The sequence below is a fragment of the Spermophilus citellus genome, assembly GCF_964194105.1.
Source record: "Spermophilus citellus genome assembly, chromosome: 3".
NCBI lineage: Eukaryota > Metazoa > Chordata > Mammalia > Rodentia > Sciuridae > Spermophilus > Spermophilus citellus.
In genome coordinates this window covers 107,956,224-107,983,143 of record NC_138184.1, presented here as the reverse complement: position 1 = coordinate 107,983,143, position 26,920 = coordinate 107,956,224, and the positions used below count along the sequence as shown (strand labels likewise).

Genomic DNA, 26,920 nt, shown 5'->3' with positions numbered 1-26,920 from the left:
AAAACTGAAGTTGATTTTAGAAAAAATAAATAAAATTCATAAACCCTTCACCAATGTACTAATGAAAAAGAAAGAGAACACTCAAATGACTATAATCTGTGATGAAAAGATAGTATCACTACAGACACCACTGAAATACAGATGATAATCAGATGCTACTTTGAAAATCTATACTCCAATAAAATTGAAAATCCTGAAGATATTGACAAATTTCCAGATACATATGACCAACCCAAATTAAATCAAAAGGACACAGAAAATTTAGATAGATCAATTTAAAGCAGTGAAATCAAAGATGCCTGAAAAAGCCTCCAAACAAAGAAAAGGCTAGAACCTGAAAAATTCTCTGCCAAGTTCTAGAAGACCTTCAAAGAAGAACTTAAACCAATACTCCTCAAATTATTTCATAAAATAAACAACAATGACAACAACAACAACAAGCCCATGACCCTTTAAAACCCATTCTATGAAGCTAGTATTACCCTGATACCAACACCAGACAAAGACACATCAGAGAAGAAAAATATCAGACCAATATTCCTGAAAAACATAGATGCAAAAATTCTCAATAAAATATTGTCAAAACATACAAAATATATTAAAAGATAGTGCACCATATCAAATGGAGTTTCCTCTAGGGATGGAAGGCTGGTCCAAACAGGGAACAATATAGGGATGTTCTCTTTCACCACTTTTATTCAATATAGCCTTGAAATCCTAGTCATAGCAATTAGACAAAAGACAGAAATTAAACTACTACAAATTAAAATACTACTACAGTAGAAGAAGAGCTCAAACTATTCCTATTTGCAGCACTGTGATTCTATATTTAGAAGACCCCAAAACTCTGCCATAAAGCTTCTAGAACTAATAAACCATTTCAGCAATGTAGCAGTTTATAAAGTTTATAAACCCATAAATAGTATTCCTGTATACCAATGATGAATCAGCACTTCTATAATGAAACTCCTATTAAAACCCCATAAAGTTCTTCATAAAAATAGAAAAATCAGTCATGAAATTCATTTGGAAATATAAGTCATCCAAAATAAACAAGGTGACATTTAGCAAGAAAAGTAATGCAGGAGGCATCACAATACCAGACCTTAAATTATTCTATAGAGCTATAGTAACAAAAAGAGTGTACTATTGGCATCAAAACAGAATAATGGAACAGAATAGAAGACACAGAGACATATCCATACAAATACAGTTATCTCATATTAGACCATGGCACCATGATGTATATTAAAGATAGACTCTCAAAAAATTATGCTGTTAAATCTGGAAATCCATATTAGTAGAATGAATTTGTAACCCTTTCTGTCACCCTGCACAAAACTCAATTCAAAGTGGATCAAGGACACAGGTATTAGATCAGAGACGCTGCACTGACTGGAAGAAAACATAAGCCCAACTCTACATCATGTTGGCTCAGGATTTGACTTCCTCAATAAGATTCCAAAAGAACAAGAAGTAAAATTTGGAATCAATAAATAGGATGGTATCAAAAATAAACTTTCATAGAAAAAAATCAATAACATGAACACATAACCTACAGAATGGGAGAAAATATTTGCCACCTGAACCTTAGATAGAGCATTAACCTCAAGGATATATAAAGAATCCAAAAAACTTACACACACACACACACACACACACACACACAAACACACACATCCAAACCAATCAACAAATGGGCAAAGGAACTGACAGGCACTTTATAGAAGAAAAAATACAAATTATCAAAAAATATTGATACATTATTCAATATCTCTAGCAATTAGAGGAATGCAAATTAAAACTACACTGAGATTCCATCTCATTCCATTTAGAATGGCAATTATCAATGCATGTAACAATAAATGTTGGCAAGGATATGGAGAGAAAGGCACACATTGTTGGTGGGACTGCAAATTGGTACAACTACACTAGAGAGCAGTATGGAGATTTCTTGGAAAAATTGGAATGAATCCATCATTTGATCCAGTTATTCCACTCCTTGGCATATACCCAAAGGACTTAAAATCAACATACTACAGTGACACAGTCACATCGATATTTATTATACCTCAATTCACAATAAGCAAGCTATGGAACCAACCTAAGTACCCTTTGACAAATGAATTTTTTTTTTTTTAGAGAGAGTGAGAGAGGGGAGAGAGAGAGAGAATTTTTAATATTTATTTATTTTTTTTAGTTCTCGGCGGACACAACATCTTTGTTGGTATGTGGTGCTGAGGATCGAACCCGGGCCGCACGCATGCCAGGCGAGCGCGCTACCGCTTGAGCCACATCCCCAGCCCTTGACAAATGAATTGATAAAGAAAATGGGGCATATATGCACAATGGAATATTACTCAGCCTTAAAAAAATAAAATAATGGCATTTTTCCAGTAAATGGATGGAACTTGAAACAATAATGCTAAGTGAAACAAGCCAATCCATAAAACCAAAGGCTGAACATTCTTTCTGATATGTGAAAGTTAATATTAACAGGGTAAATCCACATCATGTACAACCACAAGAATAGGAACTTAATTAGAATATTTATATTTCATGTATGTATAATATGCCAAAACACTCTGCTGTCACGTATATGTAAAAAGAACAAATATAAAAAAATAAATAAACCTCATTCTTATCATATAATCTTGCATATTTTATGTAGCAAATTCTACAGTAGCAAAATACATCTGTAAAATATTCATTTTTAAACATTTAATTTGTTATATATCACATTAGAATGCATTACAATTCATATTGTGTACATAGAGCACAATTTTTCATATCTCTGGTGGTACACAACATAGAGTCACTCCACTCGTGTCTTCATACTTGTAGTTAGGATAATGATGTCCATCTCATTGCATCATCTTTCCTACCCCCATTACCCTTCCCTTCTTCTTTCTCCCTTTTGTCCTATCTAGAGTTCATCTAATCCTCCTGTAAACCCATTATGAATCAGCATCCTTAAACCAGAGAAAACATTCTACATTTGGTTGTGTGGAATTGGTCAATTTTACCTAGCATTATATTCTCCAACTCTATCCATTTAAATTTTCTCTAAATCAGAAAATGCTTCCATATTCCAACTGTGTTTTTTTCTTTTCCCAGTGCAGTGATAGACAATTCAAGAAAATTCCAAACCCTCTTGGCAATAATATGGGATTTAATAATGAAATGTGTTTAACCAGGAAAGCTCTCCCAAGTTTGGCATTCAGAATGTTTTGAGGGGCTTTCTCACATAGACTTGTTGACCATCTGCAAGTCTGAATTTCAGTTCCAATGAAATGGCAAAAACACATTTTAATCCTACTTCTTTGAAAGTTTTCTTTTTTAATTGTCTAAACTACTAAAATAATTCTCACCTAAACCAGATGTATATACAACATGAAGCTCAAAATGGATAACATCATTAGTCATTTGCTGATAAAAACAATTGCCTTTATTCATTCAAAGAAAGTAAATTTAAGACCATGCAAAAATGACACTGAATTACACTTAGGGATTTCAACTAACACAAGGAAATGTATTTGAACCATGGGCACAGAAGAGACAAGAAATGAATGTGAGTCAGACTGGGTAATACACTGGCATTGTCTTTTTCAAAACAAATGGAAAGTTATTGGTTGAAAAATTCAGGGCACACTCCTTCAGACAATTAAGACAGAAGTGGGCGCTGTGACCATACTCAGAGGAATTAGTTCAATGTACTGGACCATATACAGTTGTTTATTAGTCCATGTATGATATTAGAGCAGCCACTTCTTCCAGGGGGAAAATCAGCATAATAACTTCCTGGTCCACCTCTGACAGTGTAACTGCTATCAGAACCAAGTACCAGTGAATGGAAGGAGTTGATTAAGTGTTCATACTGGAAAAATGCACCACACAAACACCTCCGAGGTAGGAAGAATCCTGGTAGTGATAATCTACAGTAATCATATACAAATTATCAGAATCCAAAATATCAGAACAACAGTATTTTGGAACCAGACTAAGGATATGTGGATGGAGGCAGTGACCTGATGAGCAGCACAAACCAGTTAGCTAGGCTCTGAAGACTTGTGGGCAGGGTGAGTGTATGCAGAAAGAGCTCTGGGACTACTCTCTGGTCCATACACAGAGAGTTGTTCAATACAGACCATTCAGTCAAGGGATCCCTGACCTGAGGGCTGAGCCCCTTGATCACTGATTAGAACTCACCAGCTGTGTTATCTTTGGCCTGGAAAAGTACCCTGGGAAAAGACCTCAATCTTGAAGCCTAAGAAGTTTTCTCCCAACACGCTCTCCAATGGCCACTGAGTGAGAAGTAACAAGGTTGTTACTTTGATGAAGTAACAAGGTTGGTGAAGAGATAAATGAAGTACAAATCACTTCCTCATGTTTGATTAAATAATCCACTGCCACTTTCTAATGCTTCCCTCATTGAATCCTTTGCATTGATGTACAAATAGACCATGCTTCTCTCTACAATTAGGAAAAGATCTGCTGGAATACAGGGTCTATTGTTTAAGCCCTCTAAGAAACAAAAGGGAACTGCCTGTCAGTTTCTGGGAACAAAAGTGCAGCTGGGAAATTGGCCTCCAGGCCATGGACCCAATAACACATGGTGACTGTTGTGTGAAAACTCAGTAGCTCTGCTCTGGCTGAAATCCCCCTTGGAGAGGAGCTCCTTTGAATGAAAGTCCCACCCCACCCCCACAGGGTATTATGAGCTATAATAAAGGCTGTGGAGCTGCCCTTGTGGTGAACAGCCTTAAAAGTTCAGCCCTGGACTGTGTGCACCATGACCTGGGCTCCTCTCCTGCTCACACTTCTGGCTCACTGCACAGGTCAGGGGGAACTTTCTGGGCTAGAGTTGGGAGTGTGGAAGGCAACTTTCATGCCATCAATTCTCTGCTGATCATTGTGTCTCTCTGTATTCAGGCTCCACTTCTCAGGCTGTGGTGACTCAGGAAACTTCACTAACCACAACTCCAGGAGGGACAGTCACACTCACCTGTGGCTCCAGTACTGGAGCTGTCACCACCAGCAACTATGCTAACTGGGTCTAACAGAAACCCTACCAGGTACCCCATGATATAATAGGTAGCACCAGTTATCGGGTCCCAGGAGTCCCTGCCCGATTCTCAGGCTCCCTGCTTGGAGACAAGTCTGCCCTCACCATCACCAGGGATGAGACTGAGGATGAGGCCATGTATTACTGTGCAGTGAGTCCTGTGCAGTGAGTCCTCCTGCCCACCCCTCACCCACCAATAGGAGAGTCCCATGAGGGAGCCTGCCTTCCACCAAATAGCAGAACCCAAGGAGAGAGCATTGCCCCTTTTGAATTTTCAGGCCCAACCAGCTCACCCCCCCTTCTAATGAACCTACTTAACCTGGTGCTGGTGGGCACACAGCTGCTCTCTCCGCTCAGATGGGTGGGCAGCCTTCCCTTGCTTCCAATATATCTCTTGGTTGAACTTCTGTTTCCATGTGATTGATCCACTTTTATTTGTGCCATGAATTAGGTGGGGTTCCCCTGCCATTTAAGCAGGACCCCCATCCCACAGGAGATCTCCACCTGAGTGGATTCCAACTTGTGCCCATCTTCTCGATCACCTTCTTTGAATCCATCATCAACCTATAAATTGGTGAGTCTCCCTCTTCTTACTCCTAAATTTGCTGAGGCACCATAACTGGTCATGGATTATCCAGCACTCCCTGTGGTGTTTCTCAGGGAGGAATAAATCCCACCCAGACCTTCACATTCTCAGTGGTCCTCTTGGAGTCTTTCCCCATTTTTACAGGCCTCGGCTGTCTTGAGAACTGGTAAATCCCTCCACTCCTTGAGCTTGGGTCTCCTCCTCCCCTTCTCTTACTGAAAATCCTGGCACTAGGTGATCCATAGCCCCTCTAGGGTCCCTCAACATGGATATTGGTGACAACAAAATCCTCAGTCTAAGGTCTTGTTTTGATATTTGGCTTGAGTGGGACACCTCTCCAATCAACATATCATATCCTTCCTCATTGCATTATAGGGGGTGCTTCTTCCTTTCTGGCCTACTCCCCTCTCAAATGCCTCCTTAAAATTTGGACACCCTCAGCCTAACCCTGGAGATCAAAATAAAAATTGATAAAATTTTCTACCCAGGACTGGCCCAATTATCACTTAGATAACCCAAACACTTATGGGTCCTTAGACCCTGCCATTTTTGTGGGATCTCTAAAACTATTGTGAGCAATCAAAAAAATAAGCAGAGATTTCATACATTCAAGTTTTCTCTCTCTGTATCTCTTGCAACCTAAAGCATGTCCTTTTGGCATATAAACCCTCCTCTCTTTCTAACTCTTCATCCATGGATTTCAATCCAGCCAATGAGCTGCTGACAGGTTGTCACCCAGACCCATCCCCCGCTCCTCTTCCCTTGTCTTCTCAGGTCCATGCCCCTTCAGTTTTTCCATCTCCAAGCCCTGCCATCACTTCCTCCTTCAATTCTCCTACCACTTACTCCTGAACACCATCTATCCAGCCACACCCTACACCAATCATGGCTCTTTTGAGAGAGGTTGCTGTGACCTAAGGGATAGTTAATGTCTACCTTTCAAAGATTGAAAAATGCTTGGGTTCCTAAACAACAAACTCTGTCTCATAATAAAGGAGTTTCAGTGCTTACTCCAAGCCTATAGCCTTACATTTAATGATATATACATGATCCTGGCCAATATCCTTTCCCCAGAGAAATGCAGATGGGTCTGGAACAAGCCTGTGACTAAGCTAATGAGGTTCATTAAACCACCACAGCCTACCAGCTAGGTGCCCAGGCAGTTCCTGACCAGTATCACAATTAGGAATTCAATACTACCACAGGATTGGCCCTGAGGGACCTATATTCCATCTGCCTAGTTGCGGGATTCAGATGGGCAGCATAAAATGTTGTAAACTTCAAAAAACTACAAGAAATCATTCAGGATCAAAACAACCTTCCAACTTCCTAGATAGATTGACTAAGGCTCTCCAGCAATATATTAATTAAGACCATGAGACACCGATGGGAGACAGCTCCTAATGACCTACTTTTTCTCCCAGAGTTACCCCAACATTCAGGTATAACTTAAAAAACTGTAATGGGAGCCCTTGACCCCTCAGACTGAAGTCCTGTCCACAGCCTTTAAGGTGTACCATAACCAGGATAAGAAGGCCAGGAAACATAAAACTCAGATGCTGGCACAGGCTCTTGGGGACTTACCCCATGGACCCCTGGGTTTCTGGCCAAATGCTCACCACCCAAGACCCCTCCTGGGCCCTGCTTTAAGTGAGGGATGGAGGGACACTAGGCATGAGAGTGCCCTCATCCCAGGATACCTACACATCCATGTCCTAAATGCCAATTAAGGAGTCATTGGGCCATGAACTGCTCCAGACCCCGAAATGGAGCTGGACCTGCCCCAGTCCAAAGTTGGAACTTTTGTGACTGGCCATGGATGACAGAAGGTGCCTTGGGACTCCCTCTCAGGTGACCTTTTAGGATCCCAAGGTCACTATTATGGTGGATGGATGCCCGATTAACTTCTTTTTAGTCTCAGGGACTACTTATTCAATCTTGAGGGAGTTTTGAGGACCCACTGTTTCATCATGTTCCCCCATTGTTGGGGTAGGGGGACAAACAATCCTTCTCCTAAAACCCCCCATGCTGTCTTGTAGATTTCACCACTATCCTTTGTCTCACCAGTTTTTTGTAATGCCCCAATGCCCCACCTCCTGTTGGGAAGGAACCTATTAGCCAAATTCCATGCTTCCATCACATTCCATCCTCGACTTTCTTTTATCCTCACCCTTGCAGAAGCAACCCACATGTCCAGAGGCACCCCTCCTTTGACAGGCCTCCTCCTTCTCTTCCTCTGGAGGTAAACCCCCAAGTTTGAGACACCTCCACCCCTTCTCTGGCTCAATGTGTCCCTCCTCTTAAAATTGATCTTAAGGACCCTCACCATTTCCCTTGCCAGCCTCAATAACCTCTTCCAACAAGCAGTCTTCAGGGCCTACATCCCATTATTAAGGACCTATGACGCAAGGGCTTAATAAGACCTACCAGCTCCACTTACAACACTCCAATTTTAGCAATAAAGAAACTTAATGGACAATACCACCTTAAACAAGACTTGTGAATCTTTAACTAGGTGGTCAGACCCATTTACCACCTGGTGCCAAATCTCTACACTATCTTCTCTTCCATTCCTTGCTGTTCTTCCTACTTCTTCATTGACCTAAAAAATGCTTTCTTCACCATTCCCCTTGCTCAGGATTCTCAGGATATCTTCACCTTCACCTGGACCAACCCTAAGACACAACATTCCCTAAAGCTTACCTGGTTGGTCCTCCCTCAAGGTTTCAGAAATAGTCCACATATCTTTGGTCAAGCCCTGGCACAATAGCTTCAGGGTCTCACTCTTCCCTGCTCTACCCTTTTGCAATATGTGGATGATTTACTTCTCTACAGTTATTCCCTACTTATTTCCAAGAGCGACATTGTCTCCCTCCTTAATTTTCTCTCTGAGAAATGTTACCAGGTCTCTCCTCAAAAGGTCCAGCTCTCACTACCAGAAGTTTCCTACTTAGGAGTCCAGGTGTCTCAGGGAAAAATGACCATCACCCTGGACCAGAAACTTTGATTTGAAATTTGTCCAACCAAATCACCAAAGAAGATATTCTTTCCTTCCTGGGGCTGGCATGATATTTCTGAGCCTGCATCCCAAATTTTTCCAATTTTGGCTGTGCCATTATATGATATTACAAAGGAAAAATCATTGGCAATCACTCCTAATGCTATGTGAGCTCCATTTCACAAACATTAGCAGGCCCTTCTCAAAGTCCCAACACTACATTTACCCAACATGCATAGACCCTTTGTCCTATATGTCCATGAAAATAAGGGCCTGGCCCTGCGGGTGTTAGGCCAGCAGTAGGGATTGAAATTTTCCCCAGTAGCCTACCTGTTCATACAACTGGATCCTACTATCTGGGAATAAATATCCCTAGTATCTCAGAGCTCTGGCAGCCCCCTATGTCCTAGTACAGGAGGCAAAAAAAAAAAAAACTCACCTTGGGAGTCAACATTACTATTGCCTCACCTCATCATCTGAAGGAGCTACTGACCTGGAAGGGATCATAGACCCTATCCCTTGTCACTTATTTTCTCTCCTGGTTTGCTTCCTCCATGACACCACTATATCTTTCCAAGCCTTCCAACTGGCTGCTGATCACTCCCTCACTCTTTACACCAATTCCAAATATGTCTTTCATATTCTTATCTCCCACGCAGCCATATGGAAAGAAAGGGGTTTACTAATGAAAAAGGGATCCTCTATCACCAATGCAAAGTTCATCTCAGACTTAATTCAGGTTCTCTGCTCCTCTCAAAGATTGGGATCATTCACTGTAGGGCTCAGCAGTTGGACTCCTCACCTATAACCATGGGCAATTCCAAGGCTGACCAAGCTGCCAGGCAGGCTTTCATGTCACATCCTCCTACTATCACTATGATTTCCCTTCACCTGGACCTCACTTCTTCTCCCTCCAGACATGACCTATTCTCTTACCTGCATTCTTTATTCCACAAGAGCCCTCAAATCCTCAAACTTTTCCTGAAGTCTTTCTTCTCACTCACCCCTGATGACATTAAGGTCCTCCATCAGCTCACTTCCAGCTGCACCATGTCAGAAGACCAATCCATATACTCACTCAGACCAGGTTACTTCCCCACCCTAAGGCCAGAGGGCAATTACTGGCTGCCCACTCCAGGTAGACTTCAATCATATGCCCAAGGCCAAGATACCTTTAACTTTTATAATTTGTGGACACCTTCTCAGGGAGGGTGGAGGCCTTTCCTACTACCAACAAGAGGGTCTCCATGCAGCTTTCATCCTACTCTCTGAGCTCATCCTCAGATTCAGAATTCTCACCTCACTACAGTTGGACAATAGCCCCGAGTTCACCTCTCAGATAACACAACATATGACAGAAGCCCTCCAAATCCCATGGTGCTTGCACATACCATGCCATCCCACCTCATCAGGCAAGGTTGAATGCACAAACCAGGCAATAAAGGAGGTCAAGCTTTCTCTGAATTATATACATATTGAGTTAAACATCTCCCTATGGCTTTGTTCCACCTCCGGGTATTCCCCCCAAAACCTACTTTGCTCTCTCCCTTTGAGGTGATGTACGGGAGACCCGCTTTACCCCATGGCACCAACCCTCCTCCAGCTCTCTTCCAGAACGTCTCATTTCTCCTCTCCTCACCTTCATCTGGACACATGTATGAGAACACCAAGAAGCCTTATCACCGGAACCCTCCAGGTCATATGTCTCTTCCCCCTTAAGCCCAGATGACTGGGTATATTTTTCTCTTCCTTCTGGTGACATGCCTGCCCTGGCACCCAAATGGAAGGGCCCTCTAAGGGTTACCTAGTGTACTCTCACTGCTTCCCACCTTCAGGAATCCGCAGGCAAACTCACCTCATGAATTCATATTTCCAGGCTGAAACTGACCCCACCTCCAACCAAGAAAGCCCAGACTGTCCATCTTCCTCCTCCCGCAAATACATCTACCCCACCATTCCTGAGAATCCTTTAAAGCTCCACATCTCATGCCTGAGGGTTCCTCCCCCCCTTCACTAGAAGGACCTCCCTCAGCTCAAGAAACCCTCACAATGGCATGCCTCACTCTAGTCCCACCCTTCCCTTTGTCACCCTCCTGGCATCCACTTCTCTCACACTTATCTTGTCTGCCTCATCTAGTATCTCAGATTGCCACTGTAACTGTGGGAGTTGGAGGCGGGGAGACCACTTTATAACATACACCTATGTTCAAGCAAGTTGTTACTCTCAGGCAACTATTTGTAAACAAAGCCAGATTAGATATTGGACATGTAAAGCAGAACCTAAACCTGGCTGAACCAATGCCCTTTCAAACGGAACAGAGATGTTGTCTATTGTTGAACTTAACAGACTCACCTTGGAATGGCAGATGGGAGAGGGGTTCAAGATAAGGCTTGCCACCAGTTCCTTTATATGAAGCTACCCCAGGTATTATATAATATGTTCCATCCCACCAAAAAGCCCTTAAATCTATCAGTCAGGTAGGAGCCTTTGCCCAAGGACTCCCTCCTAAACCAGATAATTAATACCACTCATCAAGTGCTAAACCTGGCTAAAACAACATTGGCTCACAGATTCTGCCTATGCTTCAAGGCAGGATTTTCTCATCTAGTTGCCAGCCCATTACAACTAAACTCCTCATTGGTCAACAGCTCACTAATCCTCAATGAAATCACTTCAGCAACAGTTGACTTCTCCCAAAAACTTTCTGGGGTTCCCCTTTATCATGTTGCTGATATGTCTCAGCTCCGCTGGGAACACGTCAGTTGGTGACTTACAGGATGAACAGTGTGCTCAAATAATTGCCCATTAAATATCTTCCAAGAATTCTTGTCCACCGTTCCCTAAGGAATCCTTTTTATGGGGGACATCTGTGTGCCACTGGTTGCTCTAAGATGAAGAGGCACATACACCCTAACCCATTTTAATCCCATCCATAGATGTTGTCTCGGGGGAAAACGGTATTCCCATCCCTCTCACAGCTCACATAAACCCCTGTCATGAACAAGCCATCCATCTTCTTCCCTTACTGGCTACTCTGGGATTAACTTCAGGATTGACTACAGAAACATCAGGAATAACAATCTCCCTTACCTGCTACCACCAGCTATCTAGCCAATTGATATGGGATATTCAACAGGTAGCCAAAATCTATCTTCACTCTCCAAAGCCAGCTAGATTCTTTAGCCACTGTGGTCTTACGAAACCTCCACAGCTTAGACTTGCTTACTTACTTTTCTGTGCCTTTCTAACCTGTATCTTGCTTACAGTGGAGAAGGGAGGACTTTGCCTATGTCTTCAGGAAGAATGCTGTTTCTATCTTAATCAATCAGGATTGGCAAAATCAAGATCAAACAACTACAAGAGCAATTATAGATAAGAAAGTAACAGTTGGCTCATTCATCTCTATGGAATATGTTTCCAACTCTATTTATGGTTGGGTCCTCCCAGTACTTGGCCAACTAATTGGATTTTTTTTCTGTACCTTTCTAACCTGTATCTTGAAATTCATACAAAATTAAATAGGCAACATATCCAATCAAACCTTTAACCAGCTTCTCCTCAGGGATTATCAGCTACTTACTACTTCAGAAGACACCTATTCCTCATGTGAAAGCCCCACCAACTGCTGATGGAACATCATCATTTTGGATATGGAACTACAAAATGAAAACACAACTGGAGGAACTTCAGTAACCTGTAACCCAGGGTTCCTAGGCCCATTTGCCTTCGTGTGCCTCCTCCTGGCTGCTGGCCTTTGCTCATCCAGTCCCACTTGCTGGACCACCAGCCAGAAGCTAGTGTTGTGACTCCTCTTTCTTCTCCTTCTCATTGCCTTTGGGTGTCTTTGATGTCTTCAGGCTCATCATGTGGCTCACCCAATTCACAGAATTAATGGAGGTTCTCCAAAAGAACAGCTGCTGATCCCCCTATTTGCAGTGTCATGGGTTTGGTTGAGACTATCTACACTCTGTGGCTTCAGGAAACTTTCATGGATTTCAGTCCAGAGGAAATTACAGCTTTGGTGCCTGGGTCTTCATGACAATGTTTCTTCTCTCCCCTGTTTCCAGATATCCCTCCCCTCCTTTTCCCATGTCCCATTTAATTTATCTGGCTACTACAGCAGGAAGTAGCCAGATAAATTAAACAACCCGTCCCCCATTTATAGCAAAAAAAAAAAAAAGGTGGGGGAGGAATGTTAGGTACGAGAGAGTTTTCATTTCCTCTGACTAAAGTAAAGTTTTCATTTCCCGGCAAAAGCCGTACTCCCTCCTGCTCCACCATCCATTCCCACCCAGGAACACAATGTGGTGCTTCACTCTGCTTGCCCCCCAAATGCCAATAGCAGGGTCCCACAAGGGAGCCCGCCTTCCACCTGCCAATAGTGGGACCCAATGATAGAGTGGTAGAGTGTTGCTCCTTTTGAATTTTCAGGCTGAACCATCTTGTGCCCCATCCTTTTAATGAACCCACTTAACCTGGTGCTGGTGGCGGAGCAGCCACTGTCCCCAGTTGGGCAAGTAAGCAGCCATCCCTTGATTCCAAAAAAATCTTTTGGTTGAACCTCTGTTTTGGTGTGATTGATCCACTTTCAATGTCTACAGGAGGGTATACTATCTCTTTTGACCCAGTCCTTTGTTACAGCAGAAACTTAAAAATTTTTCAGAATATACCTTTGAGCAGTTCCTTAATTCCCAGGTACAGGAGAAACCCACCTACTGATTATAACATGATTAGTGTTCTTTCAACCTGATAATTTTACCAGGTTAATTCCATGAATCATCCTGCCCCACTTGTTTGTTGGGATGATTTTGAAATGCATCACATTTCTTTAGGAACTAGTAGATAAAAAATTGTCCAACAGAGAAAGATTTCATCTGGTCAAGCAGCATCCACCAAAGCTAACTCTCTGTTTCTTTCCCCATGTTGATACACTCCTATAACCTTGTGTTCTTCTGTCATATCCAGTTTATGAATCCATTGTCCACTGATTACAAGGAGATGGGAAAAAGGGAGATAGAAGATTGTTGGTAAGTAGGTTTAAAGATTATTTGGGGAAAGCACTCACCATAAATTTTGTAGATTCTCTCTTAGCATCTACATCTAAGGATATGACTGGGACAACAAAATTATGGTGCTCATGGAAACTTAGGCTCAGCAATATGAAAACAATTTCTCTGGTTTGGCCCAGAGCTGATATAGAAAGAGGCAAGAGAGAAGTTTGGCTTTGTGTGGCCCAAGAAGATTGATTTTGTTCAGGGGCTCAATCTCTGCAATGTGGGATTCCTGAAAACACCTTTGGGGAAGATGAATTTGCTGGATTATGTGAAAATACAAATTGTCCTGCATATTGGATGGTCTGAGGAAGAGGTTAGAGGACAGAACTTGGGCCAGAGTTGACAAAGTCTTCACATAAGGTGGAGACTCTCTATTGTGACAATTAGAGAGAGGACACACAGAGAGGTAGAAAGTGAATGAAGATTAAAAAGGAAGATAGAGACTATGATTTAAGTTTGTGAAGAAAAGTCCAGATTCTATAGAGAGATGATGATGGTAAAGACAGGACTGAACTCAGTGGGACCAGCTGGGTTATTGGAAAATATCTGATTGTAAATGTTTTTATTGGAAGGTTGGACTGAGGCAATATGAAATATGAACCATTAAGAAATAAGGTTCACTGCTGGCCTTAAATGAAAAGTACACTGGTGCTGGAAAGTTCAAGGACAGTGTTATTGGTTTGGTCTCCACTCAAGCTCATCATCATGCTGCAAATGCTGTCAGCAGCCCCCAACTTTGCTCAGTGATGACAGTAATTTCCTCATCAGAAGTGAAGAATCTTATTCTAATATATATTTGAGATTTACCCTCTTCACAAACTCTTCCCTGATTTCCCCATAACAAGCCACACTAGCTGTTATCCAGGGACACTAATTTGGTAGACTGAGTAGAGGTAAAACATCAAAACAGAAAAAAAGGAAAAAAAAAAAGAAAAGAAAGAAAGAAAGAAAGAAAATGCTTCTGAAGGCATCATCACTTTCCAGAAGTAAGAAATGTAGAGAAAGTTCAAGAAATTTTGCATCAGCTCAGCATCAATCCTGGTGCCTCATCTCCATGTTCCTCAGGGGAAGTCCAAACCCAGGGCTCACCACAAGAGTTTCTCCTCTGCTGACACCTTTCATGTGACACCTCCTTCTTCTCCCACCCCAGCACAACTGCTTACCAGAAATCCTCCAGGTCACTGCTTAGATTTTCTACCTCATGGGTCCTGTTCACAGAGGTTCTGTCTCAGTCACCTCCTCCTGGTAAGCCTGACTCTGGGTCTTCTGTGACTTGGCCACAGATCAGGACACAGACCAGCCATTGAGAGTTCTGAAAAAACTCCTGGCTTCTGTACCAAGGACTTTCCAGTTCCTACCTGGTTTGCTCTGTCTTTACCAATAAAATGTAATATACTCAGTTCTGGAAACTTTGCTTTTCAAATTATATAACCCCATTAGGTTCTCATCCACTTTCCTAGCTTCTGTACAACAAAGACCCCAATATTCATCTCTACTTAATTATTTTATAATGTGCAAGGGTCTCTAGAAAATCTTTGGAGCATTGAATGAGAATGTATCTTACCTGTTTGGAAACACAGGATGACTCAAATAAGAATCTCTGATATTAAAGGGAATTATTTTTTATAAATGCAGTGGAATGTCAGGTCATCTCAGTGAAAAAGGTAGTAAAAGGAGTGAGTATTTTGTTCAAAAATAAGCACATGATTTATAAGTAACAAGTATCAAATATTTTATTCAACTGATATATCATGAAGAGAAAAATAAGATGGTAATGTTTTATAAAGGACTCTTTTAAAAATACAGTAAATACAGACCAAGAGTGAATGACCTTTGAAACAGATTTTTGTGCTAGTAATAAAATGGATGATATCCCTCATCTTGTTAAAACCACAAACTTTATGTTCATCCCCTTGTTCCTAATGTATGAAAATTTATGTAGGAGAAATCACATTAGTCCTAACCAATGAGCAGTCAAAGGAGCTATGAACATGTTGCACAGAGGAATCTGGATAGAGCAAGAAGAATGCCCTAAGGTACAACATCATACAGTAGGCATGGTTTTCTAAGTTACAAAAGGAATGGGAGTATCCTATTGGGTTGGCTTATGGATGAGGATCATACTAAGAAACCTGGAGAAAGAATAAACCAGGTTAAAACAAAACTAAACAATAGACAAAATTAGATATTTTTTAGTTTTGTTTTTTAAAAAGGTTTTTGTTTAAAAAAGATTGACAGCTCTTGGGAAATTCTCATTCCTACCACTTACCTTAATTTTATTTTATTAATTTATTATTCATGGACAACTTCATATTGTGACCAGAGGCTTTTATCAAAGCACATAGTTCTGTCTGAAATACATTTTTTAGGCTGCAAAGGAAGTTCAGGATAAAGAAGTTGTGAAGAGAAATGTGGTTTAGGAGACAAGGAGCATAACATTTATCAAGAAAGTCCTAATACAGATAAAGGGAAAAAGTGGGGACACTTTATTAAAATACAAGAAAGATGGAATGATCTGATCTGTGGAATAGTTGAAGGGATTGAGGGGTAGGGAGAAGGAATGGGATAAGAAAAAACAGTGAAATGAATATAACCTAACTTTCCAACGTACATATATGAATCTCATTATTACTGTCTCCACAATATAGTAACTGAAAAACAAAACTAAACTAAATTAAACCAAAAGTATATAGTAGAAAGGCCAGTAGAGTAAATGGAAGTACTGCCCCTCTACCTTCCCTCTTCCCTTTACTATACTGATATCTCACAGTGTTGACATGGAGTCATACAGGAGCCAATTTACTACCTCATTTTCCTCAGCATGGGGCTGAGGAGAATAGGAGGACCTGACTGAGGAGGGAGAAGTGGTGGAGGAAATGCAGGAGGCCCAGTGTGGGCGTTGCGATGTAGGTGGAGATGAATGGATGGCTTCAGTGGCTGGTTAGAAAATTAGTTGCATGATGACCTGGGCCTGAGGCCTCCACTACCAATCCTTCTCCTCCAACTGCCACAGGTGATGCCAGTTTAGGTGGGTGCTTCCTCTCCCACATATAGCTGCAAGAGCCAAAGAGAAGCATGGGAGAGAGCTGCTCAGCCATTTCTATGTAAAACTATCTCTTAGGGGAAAATAGTGAAAGGGAGTAATTATGAGGAAGTAACAGGAAAAAGAAAAGGAAAGAGGGATAATAAAGATTAAGAGAGTCTGCTGAGTCAGCTTTCTAGGAAGTCTGGGAGGAGAGGAGCACTTATGGTAGTTTTAATTGACTCAGAGCTTATTTAACTTAAGCAGCTTCATCCTCAATTTGTACATCAAAACCATCATAGTGATAAATTAACTTTGGTAATAAATGAGCTAGTATAAGAAATTTTAAAAAAATAGGAGACTGACCGAACATGTGAAGTAAACACTATGGCATAGGAACCCCTTAGATGGTGTGAAAGATCTCCAACATATCCCCAGGCCCCTAGAAGACCACTTGCTTGTTCCTGGGCTATGTGCATATACAAGAAAGAAGGGGAAAGATCTTAAAATCTCTCCTCTGGCTGAAATTGCATTTTTGCTAGGATGAAGTGAAGGACAAGACAGAGGTACAAACTGATGCTACATTAATTAAAGTCAAATGTTAAAATTGCACCCCAACACTCAGCAAAGGCTGAGAGATATATTGCTTCTATGCATCTACAGAAATATTTCTTTAATAATTAGCTAAGCAGTAATGTCAACAGATGTTAGCCATTACACATGCAAATAATTCAATTAAAAAAAATATCCCAGAGGGGCTGGGGTTGTGGCTCAGGGGCAGAGCACTTGCCTAGCACGTGTGAGGCCCTGGGTTCAATTGTCAGCACCACATAAAAATAAATAAATAAAATAAAGTTATTTTGTCCAACTACAAAAAAATAAAAAATAAAAAAAATAGCCCAGAAAATCCCAAAGCCATGTATCATCAATGACAATAACACCTACAACAGAAATAGCAGTTATAACAATAACAATAAAATTAAAACTCTCCTGGTAAGGGCTCTGATTTTCAGAGTCATTACATTATAATACTCCAATCCATTTTTTTTTCAAAATGAAATTATGAGGCAGTAACAGAAAAATTTAGCCCATACATAGAGAAACCAACAAAGTAAATACAAACATACACACAAATCACAAAAACAAAAACTATAGATAGAAGCTATCCATGAGGAACTAGGTCTTTGGGAGTACTATACAAAAATCATTTTATTAAACTGTAATAAATATGCTAATAGAAATAAAGAAAGCCATGACAATAATTTTTTTAAAAAATTGTAGGACAAATACCTCATTAAATATAAATAGGTAAGCAAGGAAGAATACCTGGACTAAAGTTTATAAAAAATTATGTTTTCCAAGAAAGGGAAAGTAATAAATAACAAAAAATGTGCCAAGCCTAAGGGACCTGTGTTACAGCTTCAAACAAAGAAAAATACACATTATGAAAGTTCCAGAAAGAAAGGTGTGGGCAATAGTACAACATTTTTTTTTGAAAAATTGTCAAGAAAATCTTTCCAAATTTGATAAAAACAAAATATATACATCTACAAACTTAATACTAAAAGACCTTTATCACAGCTCATATCTAGTCTATGGAAAGCACTATGAAGGGGCAAAACTTACCAAATCCTAAAAACTCAAATAGGACTATGTGGATTTCAATCTCCACTTCTGAAGCAAGGATTCACAATATGCCCAGCCCTCCAGGATGCACAACAGTTAAGACAGATCAAATTCATGCAATGCTTCTTTTCACACACTCAACATTGGTAGGTCCAGACCCTGTGTCCTCAGAGAAAGGAAGCACATGAAAGTAAGCCACCAATTTGTATGCATGCACATGCAAACACACACTCATACAATGAATAAATACATTTAAATCATATTTACACACACACATACACACACACAGGCATACATACCCATATACTTACACAACATGCATGCACATACACACACACAAATGAGCCCTACAGTTGTCACTAATTACTTTCTGGGTGATCACCAATTACAATTGCCAATCCAAAGGCCCTATAGGCACCTGAGTTGGAACCAGTCATCAAAGGGATACATGGCAATATGAGAACAATCATTGGGGTAGATATATAATGTTGCATACTTACAATCTTTGAATCCTAGGTCATCACAGGGCCAGAAACCAGAAGAAAACATTTAGACATAAAACAAGATTTAACATTGGAATCAACCTTCTCACCATTTGCTCTGAGAATCTCAGCTGCATGAAAAGTTCCAACCTGCCTTGTTTGGAGGATGTGAAAGAATTAGAGATATGAATGACAGAGCTCAGGAAAGCTCCACCATGACCTGCTTGCTCTTTGACCTCCACACTGTCCTAACTTCCACAGAGAATAGCCTCCCAGATACCAAATCCTGTTCTTTCCCCTCCAATAACAAACCTTACTTGTCTCATATCTAGAGCCTTAATGAGGCTTTCTGTTTCCAGGTTCCCAATCTAGCCAGTGCTGACTCAGCTGCCCTTTGCATTGACTTCCCTAAGAAAAAACATTCAAACTTACCTGAATTCTCAGCAGTGGTTACAGACCAGACTGGCACCAAGAGGTGGGCAGTCATGGTGTTGTGAGATCCTCAATCATTTTTCAGCAGAAAGGACAAATTTGCCATTTTAGGAATGAATATGTGTGTTCACCTGAGTAGAACTCTCAGGAAGAGGCGATGATCATGATTGCTGGGTCTTGTATTTTTTTGAATTTTTTTTTGTGCTGTTCAAGGGGAAATATGATGTGCCTGGCTATTCAGGTCAGTGGAAGAACAGTTGTTTAGCATATGTGAGACCCTGGGATAGATCCCTGGTACCTTAAGTAAAAAGAAAAAGTATAAAGGAGGAAAACAGGCAAGACAGAAAGAAAGAGAGGGAGGGTGGAAAAGTGGAAGGGTGGAAGGGAGGAATGGAAGGAGGAAGGAAGGAAGGAAAAAAGGAAGGAAGGGAGGGAGGGAGGGAGGGAGGAAGGAAGGAAGGAAGGGAGGGAGGGAGGGAGGCAGGGAGGGAGGGAGGGAAGGAAGTAGATGTTGAATAAGAAGCTTTACTATGGATTGTAGAGATCAGGAAATGAACATGGGCTTCATCCCTGAGGGTGGACTGGATCATATGGGTGAATGTGGAGTCAGGGAAAAGGATGTGTCATGGTACCAGGTAGAGTAAAAAAGCCACAGGAGCAGGTGGATGGTTGTACAGCCTCCACGAGTACATGCACGACAGAGCAGGGTAACTTGTAAAAACATCTAGTAACATTTAAACTAAATTAGAGAAAATGAGTTTTGTATCAATAAAATGTTAAATTTAGAGCTGAAAAAGCTATCATTTATACCAAATATATGTATATATGATATATGTGAGTGTGTGTGTGTACACACACACACACACACACACACACACAAATATTTAATCCTTCAACCCACAATCCCACAATCCCACAAACCATAAAAGTGGGAGAACTCAAAAAAGTGTAGGAGAGGTTTGCGAGCTCAGAGTCCACATAACAGATAATTCTACATTAGGTCAAGTGGATGAAGAAAGGAAATAAATTATTATGTGTTGGGGTTCAAGTGTGTAGAGTTTAGCTCCCTCGGGCCTGACAGGTTGCAAGAGCTGTGGCTGTGATTTAGGTCAGCTGAGGCAAACCTTAGTTAGGAGGAGGAAAATTTCTCTTCCCCTTATCGCAAGTCACAAGTTCTGCAAGGTTTGGCCAGGAGGAAGAAGCTTCCTGCATACTGGACCTGGGAACAGTACATTCGGGGATTAGATAATGTCTACAAAGAACTTTGGGAGGGTACTTATCAAATGAACAGGAACAATCTGAATTTAGCTCTGTGTACCCACTGAGGCATGATTTTTGGGCAATGCGGGTAAAGTGTTACTGAAGAATTACTTGCTTTGTTAGAAGAAGAATATAAAAGGAACTTACAAATAAACCTCAACATGCAGTTGCAATTGCTGCCTTGGCTCTGCATCCCCTGTGTCCCAGTTATTTCACGACCCTTACCCAGGGACCCGAACGCACTACACGTTCACATTTATGGAAGATATGTTCCAACCTAGATGAAATTCATATACAACATGCCATGGCAGATGCAAACAATACATTCCATTCAGTGTATACATAATTCTTCCTTTACTTCATCAAATACTGAAACAATTAAATTGGCTAAAATGCCTAAGATCCAACACATATATATTTATATGAGCATAGTTGGAATATAGGTGAACACTTAAATATTTTCTGTGAGGACAAGTGCATGGAATACTGGATACATGGCATATGTTTAAGTGTCCCTGAGTGGCAAATCACTCCCCTCCTGATAGGCATGTGAATGCAAACCGCTCACCCTGTAGGCAGAGCCCTGGGCCTGAGGCCTCGTGTTGTGGTCCCAGCACTTGCTCCATGGCCCACTCCTCATTTGGTCACTGCAAGGACAGTTGGCATGAAATTGTATTGGTGGCTGCCTATAATATGCCCATCTACTGCCTGAGTATGTGTGTGTGTGTGTGTGTGTGTATACACACACAGTAACTGCTCAATAAAATCGGAATTGCTTCCAGCTTGATCTCCAGAGGTCTTGAATAGTAACTGCAGCCATACACTCCTCCACCCTGTTCTGTGGACCTTCTCGCTGGATGAAAGAGAGCTCATGTAATATTATAAAATGCAATGAAGTCATACAAGTTTTATAGAATCTATATGAAGAGCACTAACATTTTAATTGACATCTATGTATGTACATATGACTTTACATAGTGCCACCAATAGGCACTATGTAAGTAAGAAATGACAGTAATTGCAGATAGTGTGTTGCAGTCTGAAACCCAGACCTTCCATGTATGAATAGACTTAGTGACTTTATTCTCTTCAATCTGAAATGTGTGTTGAGCTCTGGTACCAGGGCTTAGCAAGGGGCTTGGCAGCCATGTTGGGAAACACAGTTGTATGACTAGCCTTCCATTAGCAGAAGGTGCAAAATTAAAGAAGGCCTGGAGCAGCTCATCCCCACTGTGAGAATCAGGGTCTGTGTCCACTATGACTTGGACTCCTCCTGCTGCTCCATTCTTAATGCTCAGGTTAACAGTGGTCTTTAGCAGGTTTATATCCTTTCTTCACATCCACCACTCAGTCTCAGAACCCATGAGAAAATTTTCTCTTGCTCTTACCCCACCTCCTACTTTTATCTGTGTTTGCAGGTCACCTCTCCTAGGTTGTATTGATTCAACTGTCCTCCATATCTGCAACTTCTGGATCACCTGCCAGGCTCACATGTACTCTGAACAATTCTTTAGTGTCAGCAGATGCTACATATAATGGTACCAATAGACTACAGGGAGCCTTCCCTTGTGTCTTCTATGCTGCTAAGACTCAAGTATCATAATTCTGGGCAACCAGCAACTTCTGAAGACCAAAGATGCCTTGACAAATACAGGTGTTCTGCACATCTCTGAGCTGCAGCCTGAGGTAAGCTGATTATTACTGTAGTAAGTGTCATGATGGCTCTAAATTTTACATGGTGCTATTAACCCACAAGGAAAGGAGAGAAAATCCTACTCTGTTACATATGGTGTTAAAAAGCCACAAAACCATAATATCAAATTTTACTATGTACATTCTCAGGGCATTCTGATATATATATATATATATATATATATATATATATATATATATATATACACACACACAAATATATATATATATATATATATATATATGATAATAATATAAATTATATATGATTATAAATTAACCAATGTACTATAAAGAATCATATATGTGTAATGAAAACAAAGAAACCCAAATTTCATTTGCTTCTGTCTTTTTGTGATGTCTTTTTTTCCTCTTTTTTTATTATTTGCTCATGACAATACAATGATCTTGACATATCATACATTTGATTCAAATGGGGTATGAATTCTCATTTTTCCACATGTATAGATTGTAGGATCACATTGGTGATGTCTTACTATGTTTTCAATAAGTATGCATAAATAGTTAAAAGTTCCCTTGAGAAGAAATATGAACACCAAAGACATGCATGCACTAATCCCTGTTGGCACTATGTAAGTAAAAAATTAATTGCAAGAAGTATGATAAAGTGATAATAAATTACATGTGGAATTAATTGTTATTTACTAGATTACATGAAAATCAGGAGATAATCTTGGAATATACCTGGAGACAGAGGAATCATGAGGGTCCTTAAAAGTGAAATAGAATGTTAGAAGTGACCAGAGTGGCATGATATGAGGAAGTCTCCATTTATTGTTACTTGCTTTGAAGATGGAGGATCTGACCACCAACCAAGGAATGTGTGTGACCCCTAGAATTGGGAAAAAACAAGAAGATGGTTTCTCCCCTGGAGCCTCCAGAAGATAGTACAGCCCTGTCAACACCCTGATTTCACTCTGAGGTTATCACAGTGAAATCCATGTTACTCTTCTGACCACAGCAAATGTAAGTTAAGTAATTTGTGTTGGTTAATACTTTCTAATTTATAGTAATTTGTAATTATAGATATATATCACAATTTTGCCCTTAGTCCAATGGCCCAATGCTTATGGGTAAGTATCATTCATTTGATCAGGGTCATCTAAAATCTAGAACTTTGGCTCAGATATGTCTTTGGGTAAGTGTCTTACCCAGCTCAGCCAACTTCCACTCTGAGAAAATTGAACATGATTATAGAACTAAAAAAAAGTTTTAATATGGCCCTGTGAGTTAGTTTTTCTAATGACTGCAAGCAGTGAGGATGTCCAATTCCATTCTTCTATGTCATGGCACTTTCATATTTGGTTATTGATTCATGGTTAATTTCTCTGGAAACAATAGACCCCCAAAGCATATAGAGTCTACATACAGAGGTAATATTGATCAGGGCACATTGCTTGACACAGAAATATCTCCATCAGTATTTCTAGGATTAAATTGAAAAGGAATAGTTAGAACCCAAGAGGACAGTATACTTTTATATGTAATCTTCAGGGAACATCATGTAACACTTTCTGTAGGCCCAAAAAATATGTTCACAGATGGAGATGTCTGCACATGAATCCACATCTCAATAGGGTTGGACAGAGAAAGTAAACCCTTTGTCATTAATGTGAGCTCAGCAACCGTGATCTTCTGTTTAGTCCCAGGACCTCCTTCCTTCCATGCTCTGCCCATCAGGAAAATGAAAGCCTCACCACCCTCTAGACTGTATCTTGCATCATTCCAGGCTCAGAAGAAGTGCAGACCACAAGAGACAGTGAGTGTAGACAGATCTGCATGAGCTGCTCCTCCTTAAGGCCAGTGGACAGAGATAAGAAAGGCTGTAGGCAGCCCCCACCTGCTCTGGAACTCAGGAAAATGGTCAGTACTCTTCTCCTCCTGATGATACTAACTCACTGCCCATGTAGGGACAGACCTCTGTGCCCAATGTCAGACCCCTATCCTGAGTCTATCCTCAGGGGCCAGATCCCCAAACACATGCACTCAAGCTCTCCCTTCCACTGTGATGTGTCTGTGTTTACAGAATCCCTCTCCAACCTGTGCTAATACAACTACTCTCTGCTTCTGTCTTCCTGTGACAAATAGTCAAACTCACCTGTACCTTGACTAGTTGCTACAGTAATTGCAAGGTGGACTGGTACCATCAAGGCCCAGGGAAGAGCCCCCAGTTTGTGATGTAAGTGGGCAGTAGTGGTACTGTGGGAACCAAGGGGGATGGGATTCCTGATCAGTTCTCAGATTCAGGATCTGGCTGGGATCAGTACCTGACCATCCAGAACATCCAGGAAAAGGATGAGAATGTCTACCGCTAAGGGGCACACCATGGCAGTGGGAGCAGCTATGTGTAATACACATGACACAGGCAGAGGGAAAGTTAAACAAAACCCCAGTGTCCCAACTCACAGTCAGAAGGAGCCGCCTTGTCCCTGATCAATAATTTCTACCTTCCCAGATATTTTATAAATTTAATTCACATTAAATATCCCCATATTCAAATATCTTCTTAGCAGTGTTTGAAATATTGAGTCTCTATTTGGGCATGTATGGTTGTTCCCAGTCATGAGTCTTCTGATGGGATTTTATTTTAGAGATTGAAAAGCTGTTTGCAGATGACTCCTTTTGTCACCATCTTTTCTTACATTTGTCCATATTCAACAATTATGAATATTCCATAAAATATGGGCTATGAATATTTCCCTTGAAATTCTAGATCTTGACCCTAACTAATGTGGTAACATGTGCATACATGGTCCACCTTAGCTTCAAACACCTTATCACCCTCTACTAGTTTCTTGGGCACAGAGCTCTCAGGATATTTGTTTGTGTTAGAGAAAGACAGAAACAGAGAAAACTGATGGAACCCCCAGGATGGGGATTCTGAGCCTGCTTTATATCTGAGATGGCTTTGGGATTTGCTCCATTGCTATTAATACAATGAGTTTATTTGTGTGCAGGTAAAATCATTCTGATATGTTTAAATTACCTGAATGAAGAGCAGCTCTCATAGATTAATACTGACTTTGCTTGAGACTCCAGTCATGTTCAGGGAAAGATACAAACTACAGTTAGTGTCCATTCACAACAAGTTGTGGAATTCCCGTGAACAACTCAGGCTTGGGAATTCATAACAATTAGTCACAGAAAAAAATAAAAGCCCTATTTTTACAAGACTGCAGTATTATGATAAAGAATACAAATCATATCAAGTCAGTTAAAGAGATAGAGAGGGCCATATCAGAGAGTTCAAGACTTGAAGCATCTTTATACTCAGGATGCCTTGTTCTGCTAATAGTTGTTTATAAGATTACTCAGAAGAGCAAATCACTCAGTAAATGAGAATCCAGAGTAATTATTTGGTCTTTATCCCTTAAACACTTCAACATAATTCTATTGAATTAAACTCAATATCCAGCCCCCTCAAATTCATGAAAATCAGGCGATTGTTCATATAGTATGCACTCAAATCTCGAAATTTCAAGTCATCTACTTGGTTATTATTAGGATGGTCTTTCTCCTTTCTTAAACTATCTGGGGACATACCTTGAATCATCACCTGAGTGTAAATAAATGCAGGTGTGGTCCCTGAGGAACATACTAGAATTATCCATCAGGGGCCAAATAAAAAAAAGGCCAGACATTTCCTTCTTTAATTTTAAATCTTATGTGCATGTGCACGCTTGTGTGTGTGTGCGCGCACACACACACACACACATACACACACACACACACACACACACACATTGATTAGAGTACATTTGGCTACATGACCCTTGCTCTAAATGGCTCTCATGGTCCAATACCTGGGAAGTTTAACCGGGGTGGAATCAAGGTGGAATGGATTGCAAGGGGAGGTCCCTCAGGGTTAGTTTTAGAGTTGATTTCTCTCACACCTGGTCTCTTCTGTGACTACTCATAGCCGATCAGGTGTTAGAGTGCAAATATGTTAATTTGTGCTCAGCCATCAAATCACATGTTAAATTTAATTTTCTCATTATCTCGTATTCTTACACAAAAACTAAGGTCCTATAGAAATAAATAAGACAATAAAAATTTATCTAATAACAACATTTTTGAGATGAAAATCAAGTTCAGATAATGGACTTTACTATCTGGGTATAGGTTTAGTGTAAAGTTTAAACCAATTACCTGAGGAAGAACTAACTTTCCTTAAAAAAATTTTCAAATTATACTATCACTCAGTATCTCTGGTGAGATATTTCTCAAATTTATTCATGATTGAAATCAATGTTGTATTCAAATGCATTAGAATCTATATTAATTATTGAATCTATATTAATTGTAACTGATTTCAAAGTGATACTCTTATCATTTAACATTAGAATATTAAATAATTAAAGAAAATTATGATATAATATGCAATAGTCACATAAAGTGTACATTTTTACAGTCAACCAAGTATGAAAAAAAAAATGGGTGGAATTGTGCCCTTATTTTTTGCTCTGAATTTGTGTTTAAATTTTAGTTACAGAAATATTGGCAATGGCAAAAGTGGTTAAATTTTAGGTTTAGAAATTTCCTCATATGGTATTACCATGAAAGTAAATGTTCATCCAATTCATGGTAATAAGGACTTCTGTAGTAGATTATTTGGAGCCTATTCAGAAGTAAAGATAGTTGGTTAGGAGCAGAAAGAGCAGAAGGACTCAGAGACAAGTTA

The 26,920-nt window shown here is 40.3% G+C and overlaps 1 gene segment (V, D, J or C); it reads left to right on the top strand.

The window, feature by feature from the left end:
• The first annotated feature begins 4,792 nt into the window (after positions 1-4,792).
• The window catches only part of LOC308643397 (immunoglobulin lambda variable 1-40-like), a 45,804-nt gene continuing 23,676 nt past the window's right edge, over positions 4,793-26,920 (top strand). The window contains exon 1 of the V gene segment in view: positions 4,793-4,838.